This window comes from Chironomus tepperi, unplaced genomic scaffold (assembly GCF_022539635.2).
Source record: "Chironomus tepperi strain 1889 unplaced genomic scaffold, CSIRO-AGI_Ctep_v1 contig_196, whole genome shotgun sequence".
NCBI classification, from domain to species: domain Eukaryota; kingdom Metazoa; phylum Arthropoda; class Insecta; order Diptera; family Chironomidae; genus Chironomus; species Chironomus tepperi.
The window spans coordinates 1,155,944-1,169,420 of record NW_027226318.1 but is presented as its reverse complement, the minus strand read 5'-3'; the positions used below and the strand labels follow the sequence as shown (position 1 = coordinate 1,169,420).

Below are 13,477 nucleotides of genomic sequence, written 5' to 3'. Positions count from 1 at the left end.
AAGTTTTAAAAGATTGCAGCATACTTTATTTTAATTAATTTTTAAGAACTATATTTTGAAATGAAGTTTTGAAGGTAATGAAAAAAAGGTATTAAAAAGATTTGAATTCCTGTTCAAAATTGCTATTGTAGTGCAAAATTGTTGAATTCTAAAGAAAAATTGATGAGTTCTAGTGAAAAATATGCTAAAATCTAGTATAAAATTTTAGTACAAAATTGCTACAGTCTAGTACAAAATTCTAAATTCTAGTACAAAATTAATAAGTTTTAGAGAAGAATTTGCTTACATCTAGGAATTATTTGGTGAATTCTAGTACAAAGTTATTGAATTCTATTACAAAATTGTTGAATTTTAGTACAAAGTTATTGAATTCAAGTACAAAATTTAAATAATTCAACACTTTTCTGAATCCTAAAATTAAATTTAAATGTGAATTGAGTCAATCAAAAAATACTGAAAAATGAAATTTATTAAAATAAAATCGGAAACTGATTAATCTCCCGCAGAAAGTTCATTTCGCATTGTGGTAACTATTTGGTGTTTTACTAATTTAAATAAATATCACTTCTGTAAAAAATAAAAACACACTATATTTAATGGATATTCGGCTGAAAAACATGGCACAAAAAATCAAAAAAATGTTGTTTTTAATTTTTCAAAAATACAATAATTTAAAATTTATTTCTCTCAGCATTGTGCTTAATTTTACATTACAAATTTTTTTTATGTATTTTACAATCATTTTGCAATAATATTTTATTGATGGCAAGATGTTAATTGAAAAAACAGGAGAATGAATAAATTTTTTAATTATCTCATTGAGCAATTCATGAAAAAATAATGATTGAAGAAAAAAAAAATTTTCATACTTTTATAAACAACAAACAGGTCAGAGATTGTTAAGCATTTAAGAGAATATATGATGAAAAAAAATGTGATAAATAAATTAATATACAATTAATTGAAAATTAATAAAAATTTTATGTCATAATTTTAATGAATCAATATCAATTTTTGTAGGTGGGTAATGTAAAAATTAATTTGATTGTGAGGAAGAATTGGTACTGTTATTTAGGTGCTTCAATCACCGTGCTTGTTAAGGTGGTTGAAAATAAATGATTTCGGAACTGATCAGTTCCGCTTTTTGAGGTATTTCACTAATTAGACTGTCAAAAAGCTAGTTTTTGCACGTTTTAAACTAGTTTAAATAATGTAAGCATTACCAGATGGCACATGGTGCCAAAACTGTGACATAAAAGTAGCATTGAGTGAACTAGATGCTACATTAACCTCGAATGCAGATCTATGCCGAACAAGACTACTTTGAAATTGCTCAAAACAAACTTTTTAACGGTCTAGTCCAGAACTGCCAAACTTTTTTTCGCCGCGGGACATCCTAGTAGTAAGTGTCATCCGAAATCGCACACGGCATACGGATCATGATATTTTCAAATGCCGTGGCGCAAAGTTTGGACAAGACTAGATTCTAGTCCATGAACATAAAGAAATTTTTGGGTAAATGACTACTGCTTAACTAACCCATAATGAACCATAGTAGATCAATATGAATTTACTATCAATGCACTTCTAAAGCAATGCTTGTTAATTTCCAGACCAAAATCTTTGTCCCCCGGAACATTCGAATAATTTATATCAAGCATTCATGCAATTTACCCATAAAAATACAAAAGAACTTCTTCTTCATCTTTAACAACAATCAAATTATTTCACCTTAAAACCCAATTAATAGTTGACCATTAAATTAGATTGTAGCTTCAAATGACTCTCATAATTAGTAATATGAATAAATTATTATAAAAATATTTCTTTATCAGTGGATGTCGGTCGATGGATGAATCAATTAACTTCGAGAATTATTCATATTTTATTTTATTCTGATATTTTTGGTGAAGTGATTAAGATGAGGTCTGATTTAATGGATTTGGTGATGCACACTGCAAAAAAGAGAGAAAAAAAAAAACAATTTTAACATTTCAAGACTGTCTATTTAAAGTTGATAAACCGGCATGCGCATATGAATTAAATGTTTTACTTTCAAAACATCCTCCTCGGCTGCAACCATAGCAGGTCTCTTCTCAATGCCATTCTCATGTGGTCTCATATGATGAATTGTACGATAAGTCTCTGAATTCTTCAAGAAGCTCAAGTCTTTCTCAGGCTTTTGATATTTAAGGAAATTGACTCTGTAATAAAATTCGAATATTAATTTAATTATTGTAAGAGTTAAGGGGGATGCATGTTGAAAATATTTGAAAATATGCTGACTTTGGTTGAATGTTAGGCATGTTGTTAGGCTGATTACTTCAGCCCAGATTGCTCCTGGCTGATTACACCAGGAGCCGGTTTCTAGGGCATTATAGGGCCCTTAACCTTTCAAACTGAACATCGAAGGACTCTAATCTAAGGTAGCGTAACCCTCGGTTATCCTAGAAACTGGCCCCAGGATTACATTAATCAGTGACTCTCTAAGCCAACTTACTATTAAATCAGCAGAGCTTGAATTCGATTCGAATTTCAAATCGAACCCCTTAAAACAGTGGTGACCAACCTGTTGGCCGTGGCACACTATTGTCCGGCATAAAATTTTAGGAAATGTCTTGAATAGTTTGCCGAGTGTGGTTTCGGTTGTGGCTTTCCACGAAGGTGTTCCACAAACAAAAAGTTGTCCATCACTGCCATAAACCCTAAAAACACCAACTAAGACAAGCATATTTTCAAAAAATCTCAAATTGGACACCCCTCATAATAATATCTAAATCATAATGCGTAATAAGCACAAATTTCTATTCTACATGATACAATAAAAACACAGAAACTATTGACATTGTGACTTGAATACCTAATTTTGCCATATCGATTAGAAATTAAATGTTTTTTTTTGGTCGGATTGGGTTTGGTGGTTAGCTTTATAATTAGAACAAAATTCAATTAAATATAAAATCGACATAGAGTAGGAAAAAAAGAACATCATTTACATTGTTGCCGTTTGGCTATAAATATCTAATTCACATTCGACTACTTTTTTTTGTTGTAAATGAATAATTTATTGTATTTACCAGAGCAACTTACAATAGAGCAAGGAAGGCACATAATAAAAATTTTTTGCGAAACGATGGAGGGGAAAGGAATAAAAGGAAGAAAAATTTATTGATGTCTGATGATAAAAAAAATTATTTCTGTTCTTTATTTCCCCAACATTTGTTCTTGAAATTGATGACTCCTAATTTGTGAATCTGAATTTGCGTCATTGAGAATTAGTATTATGAGAACATTTTTATGTGTTTTCTGTAATGCTGAAAAACACGCAGATTATAATTTGAGTTATAGGGGCATGAATTGAAATTAGTTAAGATGTTTTTTTGGGGTTAGAGTTTGAGGAATTGAATATAATGGTGGTGTTTATGATGTATTGATTATGTCTTCGAGTCTAAATTGATTGCGATGATCGTAAAATGATGAATTTGTGGAAATATTCTCAAGCAGAAGCGCCTAACTTTTTGTCATGCTGGAGAATTTATATTAGTAGGCTAGGTTCTATTCCCTTGTTCAGACAAAAATCACAAAATTTAAACAAAAGTCCTAAATTTTTTGACTAAACTAATAGCGCCATGACTCGAGAAAGGAACTGAATGTCGATCTTCATTTAGTCGTTCCTTTGACTAAAAAACCCTTAAGCTATTCAGACCATTGGGACCGAAAGCTGTACTAGGACAATTCATGGAAAGTGATTGTTTAACGAGTGACAGTTCACCAGACTTTCGCACTCAATAGACCTGCAGTTTTTAATTAAGTTAGTGTCACTTCTTTGAACATTACTGCCTGAAGCTATAAAAAAAGGCTGTGAATAGCCTATCCGGCGTCCATAGGCAGTGTGGTCCATATAATTTAGATAAGGACAAGTGAAAAAATTTCTCCTAATGAGTCTCGAACCCATGACCGCTTCGTCGGGAATACAATAAATTTGTACTCAAAGTCCTAAACCATTCCGCCACCGAGCCACTTCTACTTCCCTTTAGCTAAGCTCCTTTATATATTAAATCAAAAAACCACCAAGTATTTGGAACTGCCACAAATTATAATTAAACTAACAGCTTTTCGAAAAATAATGTAAATACTTCCATCCAATTAAATTTTATTTCCCCCCAATTTCCAGCACGTGTGTCATTTTGTTCATCGGAAAATATTTGCATATTCAAAATGTGTCAATAATCATCTCAGCACTAATTAATAAAATCATTTCCAAAAATTTTCAAAAACCACATTTTCCTAATTTTAATTCAGTAAATTTTAATTGAGGAAATTCCTAGTCGAGTGCTGTGTGTGTGTGTGTGTGTGTGTGTGTGTGTGTGTGTGTTTGTGTGTGCTGTGTCAAACGAATTGTGTACATGAACAGCGTCAACATTTATTGATTATGCATACAGTCATGAGAATATTCAACATGTTGTCAATACACAGTAAATAGACATTCTATTCAATGAATAATTAATTTTTAGTAGCATTTAGTAGGAGGCACGGTATAGATTCATAGAATAATGAACATTTACCTGTCATCAAAGGTCAAAATTGGACTTTCATAATGGTGACTGCTTCTTTGTCAGTACATGTACAGTTATAAATAATGATGATGATGATGATGTTTAAGTTATTGTGATGATGATGAGGATGACGATCATTAATATTCATGAAAGAATTCACAAAATAAAGAAATAATAAATAAAATAATGAAAAGTTTTAATTGAATCATGAATAAGTTAGTATTTATGGAATGATAAAGAAATAGCCATAAATGTCCATTTACCCAAGTGTAGTTCCCATAATAAGTTCAGCCTGTGATGATATAATTTCAGCAATCAACTCATCATTCATTGCATCTTTTGCATTCTTCCATTTGCGACCGCCTGGCAAAATAATTGGACGCTCTTGCGGTTGAAGTCCGCGGAAATTTCTAGCTTTTTTCTGCTTAGTTACTCGCTCTTCTGTTACTTTTTGCTTTAATTCAGCTGTCAATTCAGTCTTGGCATCGACTGGCTCCTGCTATTTTTATTTTTATTTAGTTCGTTTTGAAATGTGTTTTTTTTTGCGAATTTTATTTAATTATACATTGGGAGTTGGTTAAAAATAATTATCAAATATTTTGATAGAAGCAATGATGGATGTGATTGATGAATGGATCATGAAAAATGCAGAGAAAAGTGATGAAGAAGAAGAGAAAAAACAATTAATTAAAAGTAAGGTTAAGTTAAGTTTTTTAATAATTTTTCTTTGTCTAGGATATACGTTGTCTAATAATCGCTAAATTTTTTCGGTATTGGCACCTCAAAATAATACATTGGAACTGTTTCCACACAGTTTTTGTCTTCAATTTCTCGCACGCCATGAATTGTCCATGGGCCGATTTTAACGCGTGACTTCTACTCATTTTTATTTATTTATTATTTTATACAATTTATGTTAGTTCCGTTGAACATCGTCGAGGATTTTTTTTATATAAAATTCGAATAAAAAGTGGCAAAATTTATGAAAATGTGAAAGGTGAAAATTAGAAAATATTCTTTTTTTGATGTTTATTAAGTTTGATGGCTTTTTGATGGATTTATTTTTGTAGCTTATGAGTTCTCTGGGAGATTTTGCGGAGATTCATGGGATCTAATTGGTTTGATGTTCGAGAAACAGACTCTATAGTCATTAATAAGTCTGGAATCTAGCTTGAACTAGAGTCGAATCTTACTAAGCATGAATCTACCTTATAGTGCCGAATATGACTCTAGTTTGAGTCGAATTTGTTCTAATCTTTATAATGTGCTATTTGTAGGTCTATTACTGACCTATCGGCACTATAATATATTATCATAAATTGGAATCAGCTCATAAAATGCTTTGATGGACAGCCTGTGAGACGTGGAACATCGGTCATGTGAACTGTGACTCTAAAAAAGTTGTTCATCAGTATCTTTGATTAGTCTTCCTATATGCTTGCATGTAAATGAATTAATGATCTCCTTGACGGACTAAATATTAGCTTAAATTGGATCAAATTGACAGCTTTAAAGCTCAAATAAATCTCGCCTCTGTATCCTCCAAATATTAACTTCGATATAAACCTCGACATCTCATTGAGCAACTTAATAATCATTAAATTAAGTAGTAAATTGTATCCATGTAAATTATCATCGTCGACCCAACTCAGTCTAGCCTCAGTTGGTAACAAACTCAACTTGCGTCGTCTAGCCTCGAGCAACAAAGTCTTCTCATAAGATTACATTGCAATATTCAAACAATTGTCATACAGCAGACAAATGTCTTCATAAATATAAAGAAAGTTTGTATGAGTAAGAAAACATTTCATCATTGCCTGTTGATAACAGAACCGTAATTTAACCACAAAATGTTAAAAAAAGAAGAAATTATTGAAAAATAATCAAATAAAAGTGGATATGAGAAGTTCAGTTGAAAACAAAATTGAGACTTTTACGAGCACAATGATAATTTTATGGATTTGTCTGAAGCTATTATGAAGAAGTCTGTGTCTTTTAAGTTCGATGAAAATGGCGAATAGAACATGAAAACTTTTGATTATGTTGATTGCTTTTTCCTGTCTATATATTATAAAGACTTCAATGTGGATATGACAAAAAGTCAGGACATAAAATTGACTTCATTGATTTTTCACATTGATGACTTTTTCCAATTTAGATGTCAGACATACGAAACCTTTGCTATTATTATTTTTCAGCCATATCAATGCTTGAAAATGAAGAAGACCTAAATAATTTTTTCCATAAAATATTACAATGAATAGACATGTCTACAATCGTTATTGCTCTCTCATATGATACACAATCCCTGACTGAAATTTATCGAAAATTAAAGTATCAATAACAAATTTCAGTCAATGATTATTAAATGTAAGATGAGTCCCTGAAATCAGCAACCAACTTTGTTGCAATATTTTTTATCATCCTTGGGATGGGAAGCCTTCAATTTTTCATTATAATAATAAAAAGTCTTCAAGAACACAAATTTTTTATGCATTGATACAGTCGATGAAGATATATGGGACGTGAGCAACCTTACATCAACAATTTGATTTGTTTCTTATGAAATCATCTGTGACTCTATACGTGGGTTGTGTTCCTGACTACTGAGCTTCATATTTTATTTTGTTGCTTAATGTATTTCGCAATTTGAATTTGATCTGCTTTTGTAACAATGGAAGTCTCGAGAAAAAACAGCTTTAATGACGAAATTTATTTTTATTAAGGTTCTAGATGTATCGACTATGAAAGGCACAAGATAGAAATAGAGGTGAGACTAAGATCGTGATGAATATAGGATCAAGGAAATCCACAGAGTTCTAGTCTGTGAGCTGTACGAGCTATGTGGAATCTTAAGTATCCGCCCATATATACTTATGAGCGAATCTGTCAATGCGGGAATAAGGCCTCTCTGGCCGTATGATTTGGGAACAAATTGAAAATCTGAATCACTCTTTTGAGAGTTCGTGGGTTCTATTCCCACCAGATACGGATCTCTCGATCTCTTATATCTGTCCATGTAACATTACAAGAATCTATAATTTGAATCTAATACTCGAATGTCTGCGGTTTAGTGTATCCTTATCTGGACTTTAGACTCAAAAACAGACCGACCTCATACCTGCTTATCAGCTGAGTAGCAGCGTGAATAAAGTAATTCCACCTTGAGTCACACTCACAAATTGCGAATCAGAAACTTAAAGTTACAGCCTCCTTATGGCTTACATCTTATTTCAATAAATGAATGCACAGGCAAAGTTTGAGAGTTTAAAAATATTTCAGAAAAAGGAAGCAAGGGAGAATAAGATTCCCTCAAGTAATCAAAATCTCTCACAAATTTTTCTTTACGTCCCGAAGACAAAAACTTTTGCTTTTCATAAATTTCCGATTCCGCTTTTTCTTTTCATTTTACAATCCCAGAGAACTCAGTGAAAAGGAAAGACTTCCTGCATAAACTTACTAGAAAAATTGTATTCATGATACAGTCTGTATTGGATAAAGAAGGCATCGGAAGTCTCTTTTTTATATGCCGAATGCAAAGATTCTTAAAATGAAGGAATAACTTACTTTCTCGCGTTTCTTTTCCCACAATTCGCGGAACTTTTTCTGAGATTCTTCATATTCATCAATCTCATCTTTTGTTGGATGATGTTCCATTTCGTCTTCGTGATTCTTTTGTTCTAACTGTTGCTGATGTTCTTGATTAACAATTTCAACTTCAACTGTCTCTGTTGTTGTCGTTGTTTCAACTGAACTAATTGTACTTTCAACGACAATTGTTTGTTCTGTGTCTGTAGCTGTCTGAACTGTTTCTAAATTAAAAATATATATCAAGTCGTGAGAAAAATTCTCGAAGATTTATAATAAATTCAAGATCTTTTAACCTTCATTTGTCTTCGTATTCTCCTCAACTTTCAAAGTATTTTCGGGCTCAACAGATTTCTGCTTACTGTATAGTTTTGACGTCGGTATCAATGATTGTAATTGTTTTGTTATTTCATCCAGGGTTGATTGAATTGTTTTTGGCAAGTGACTCAATGCCATCAATTGAGATTGTACATTTTCAAGTTGCTCAGCAAAAGCGGAACTTACGATACTCACTTCATCCGATTGACTTTTGATTTCTTCTGCAACTAATTCTTCATTTAATGCCTCACCTGTAGCATCAGCAGCAAGCTCCTCAAATGTAACGACTTCAGTCGTTGTTGATGTTGTCGTCACTTCACTTGATGTAATGATAGTTTCAGATGACATTTCTGTTGTAATTTGTTGCTCTTGAACTTGAACAATTTCCTGAACTTCTTCTTCTTCTTGTCTTTCTTCGACAATTTCATTGTTGACAAATTCACTTACAGCTTGAACTTGTACTTGAACTGGTTCCTATAAAAATAGTCAATGAGAAGCACATATGAAGCATCATTAATTTTAAATTATATGAATCTTACAGGCGGTGGAGTTGTTCGATAGTCTGGTGCACATTTAGGCTTTGGCTGCTTCACAATGACTGGCTTATATGTGTTTGTAATTGTATCAGGATTTCTTGGCTGTGGTGGTGGCCTATTTGGCTTTTGTAAGAATGTCGTCCAACGTTGTTGTTCCTCAGCCTCTTTGGCCTTCAATTGCTGATCATTGAGAACTTGAAAGACTTCACTGCGCTTAAAAACACCTGATTTTGGCATCATGCGATTAAAATTGACACTGAAAATTGTAAATGATTAAATGAAGTAATTGACAGCATGATATGATGACAACAAACCCAAGAACACCATGTTCTTTCAGTAATTCTGCTTCCCCACTGAGTAATTCAGCAATTTCTTCGTCTGTTACGGGCTTGTCGGGTATGATTTTATCAATTCTCTCCTGTTCATTTTTCGTTTCGTTATCAGCAACAGTTGTATCTTGCTGTTCCACTGCATTAACATCTGCTAAAGGATTCGTTGCACTGCAAAAAAAAAGTGATAAATTATGTCATGCAGGACTTTACTTCTTTCATAAAAATTGAAATTGTAGTTTACCGTATGACACCAACAGTAAATTCATTTCCAGCTGCGACAAGCTCGTCGTGTGCATTTTCATGAGTCATATTTATAGCTGGTTGATCATTAATACGAACGACTACATCACCCTCTAGCAAACCGGCTTTATGTGCAATTCCACCCTCAACAACCTACAGAGTATAATTTTATTGTGGTATACAATAGTAAAATATGATATTGTTTTCATAAAAAAACGGCAGTTCTGTTGTGCTTTTCATAAAAAATGGAATTTTTCATGTAATTAGGAAAAATGGAATTCCACTTTAAATTGTGCATATTGTGTGGAATCTCTTTTTTTAAAAACTCATTCAGCAAGTGACTATGAACGCGACAAAATATGCTTTTAGTAATAAAATTGTTCACACTTTTCATTTATGAAATTAAAATGAAAAGCTTGCTGTCTGACAGGCTTGAAATGCAGCAGAAACAATGAACGTTTGAATATCCAATTGTTGTCGGTTTGCTTCTATAGTTCAGTGTTGTCCAATCTGTGTGCTGGTAAAAATGTTTGCAAATGCAAGCATGTATAGCATATCCTGTGTGGCTTCAGATCGTGGCTTACCACCTAAGTGTGCCATGGCTTAAAAAAGTTTAGACAGTACTGCTGTATTAAACGAACAATTCTCTGTGGCATTTCCATAGAATAGTTGAATGCGCCATGCATTTTTAATCCCCAACTGGATTCTATAAACTTAGTTCCGCAAAAACCGCATATTTAATTTATAATATACATTTTTCCTGTTCGGATAAAATCACTTTTCATTTTCCTTCCCTCACTTTATTCCCCGACTACATTCAATTTTAAAAATAAGAAGAAGAAACATTTTCTATTTTCAGACATAGAATTTGCATTCTTGACTGATCACGCACAGTATAGTGACGCAGTGTGCAATTAATCGATGATTTCATTTCTGCTTGCTTCTAATGTATAACTTTTTTTGTTGGCAGACTCCTGAATTATTAAAAATTAAATTATGAACTATGTACCTACGTGATGGTAATTTATTGTTATCATAATGTGGTGTAATTTACTTAATTACGAAAAATTGTTTAAATTACAAGTAATGCAAGGGGTGGTAAATTGGTTAATTTTTGGGAATTCAAAATTAAAATTCAAATCAGGAATCTAAAGCATCGCCATTAGCGATAGCAATTTGTATTAGCATTGATATTGAAATTTTATTTCTATTCTATACGTGCATGCCTGGGTAGATGTCATGCATGAGCGAATAATCCCTAAGCGCAGTATTTTCTCAACTTTTAAGGGCTACAACACACCTTGGACGCATACCACGACCAATATAGCAGACGGCATGGGATTTTTGATATCTCTACGAATTTAGCGACGAATTAATGTGCCGCTGCACACAGTTTAGACAAATCTACCTCAGAGTCTTAGTCTTTGCCTTAACAATCAACTCAATTTGAATCTACTTCAGGAGTCAACTCGAGATTTGCCGATTTTAGGTGCGGTAGAATCAAAACACTGTGCTGCTCATACAATGTCAAAAGCATACGATTTCCCATTTAAATTACTAAATATCAATCAAATCCTTGAGGTCCATATCAGACAAAGAGATTGTTCTCAAGTGCAGAGTAAGATGAAGGCAATGCGATCATGTTCATCTAGTGTATTTAAGATGAGCTACGGTTCACAATCTCATCAAAAAGTTCCCAACCCTAGGAATATGCAATTTTTAATTTACTCTTAAAATTCCAACTCATGCAAAATAAATTAAAAAATATTTTTACAGGAAATTGCATTCCAGAAAAAATAATTAATAAATTGAAGCATAGCATTTAATTTCCATCACAAAATGCATTTCCATCAGTGAAATATTCGTGAAAAAAGAACTTAATTTTGATTGAATTTGTCTACCAGCAACAGAACTTTTTTATCAATTTTCATTTCATTTTCTCACAAATTTTCCAATGCATATTGAATGAAGTGAGAATTAATTGATGATTACGGTCTATCGACAGTGATTTATCCACTTAGTTCTGATTTTTTTTTTGTTTTGTTTTATATTTAAAAAAAGGAATTGAAATGCTTTAATAAACGAAACATCGATTTATTTCATTTGAATACATTATATTGTATATATGCAGGCAACAAGAAGAATTGGAAAATACAAGCACAACTACTGTTCAGTATCAAATTCAATATAAATAAACCAAATGCCTGTCAATTGCATGTGACTCGAATTTTATTTTATTTTATTTTTAAAAATAAATTTTGCAATGAGAAAGAAAGAAACAAAACAACAAAAAAAGATTCTCGATTAAATCAGAGTTTTTAGCGCATCTTTGAGATAAAGATTGACTTGCGATGCATTTTGGTCAAATATGTGATTTATGGGAAGGTTGAACAGTTAGATGGTTGAGAATGTAAGGCATCATATCGAGAAGATACGCTGTGGAATCTTATTAGTGGCTCATATATTGACTTAAAATATCGTAAATCATACTAAGGACATCATGACTGCACAATATGATATAATAATTATTTAATTACTAGACTTTAGGTCAGCGAATGACTAATTTTACGTTACGTTTCTAATAAAATGTCATTAGTCGACCTTAGTTCTAGTTATGAATTAGAAATTATGTCAAGATGCTCAATAGGGATGCCTTGTAAATTATTGTATCCCAGAAAGTATAATGAAAGTATAAGTGAAAGAATCAGGCACCAAGCCAATCTAACATCGATTTTGGCATGAAATTAGCACCTATTTGGCCTTTTTTGTGACGTGAGCTATCGGAGTATGCATCTTTAAATGTGTAAACATACCAAATCTAATAAATTTCACTTTTACAGACAATTTTAAATTCTGAATAACCGTTAAAAATTCAATTCAAAAATAACTCATCGATTGATTAACAGTTCTGCATAGAAATCATTAAATAGCATTAAATAACACAATCTACACTAAGTAACTTTATATGCTTGAAATCCTCATTTAAGTAACTAGACACAATAACTTATCATCTCATTCCCAACTGCATCTTCAATATAAATGCGCTTATATCACTCAATGAACCACAAAAACTTTCTTAATTTTTTCAAATTTAATTTTTTTCTATGCATTATGCAATCGAAAAATAAAATCACTGACATTCACTTAATTTTATCCGAATTTCATTCATATTTAATCATATCCAAATGTGTCACATCCATTTTCATTAGTTGCTAGACACTCCCCCAAAAAATATATCCATAATGCTTAGTAAAATTTTACGTACTCTGGACACTGTCAAGGGAATTTCAAAATCACTACCACCGATTAGACGGAAACCAAATGGCTGGCCTAATTCTCGACGTAATGTTATATCCACGACCATGATTTACGTTTGAAAAAATACTTCACGATATTAATTTATATTTTTTTTCAGCTAAGGATATACGCGATGGAATTTTTAATCCAATTCCTATCTTTTCTTTTGTCCGCTCGATTAATCGATTGTTGAATATAGACTAAAAGTCAATTTCGAGAGATAATTATCTATGCATTCACTTGCTGATCTGAGACGAGTTTTGAAGAGTTTAATCGTGATTAAATGCTCAGTTAAAAGTACGAGATATTGTCGAACCAACGACTGCTCATTGAATGCAATTGTATTGATAAATATTGAGAGTGAGATGAAAGCTTAAAGGTGGCTGTTAGCACGTAAAATAATCACTGAGCAATTTTCTCTATCTATCGACTTTTCCTTCTCATACCAAAAGCATTTATCGTATTTGAGTAAATATTGAAACTATCAGCAATAAAATGACTGCAACCAGTTGAATTGAATATCAAAAAACGATTCTCGATGCGATCAAATGAGAACTAAAAGAAAATGAAATTCAATATTATTAAATTAGATCTGTGCTGATATTGATGC

General features: G+C 32.1%; 1 pseudogene; it reads right to left on the bottom strand.

The window, feature by feature from the left end:
* Window positions 1-1,826: 1,826 nt before the first annotated feature.
* LOC139089978 (uncharacterized) lies at window positions 1,827-12,934 on the bottom strand (annotated as a pseudogene).
* Window positions 12,935-13,477: the final 543 nt, after the last annotated feature.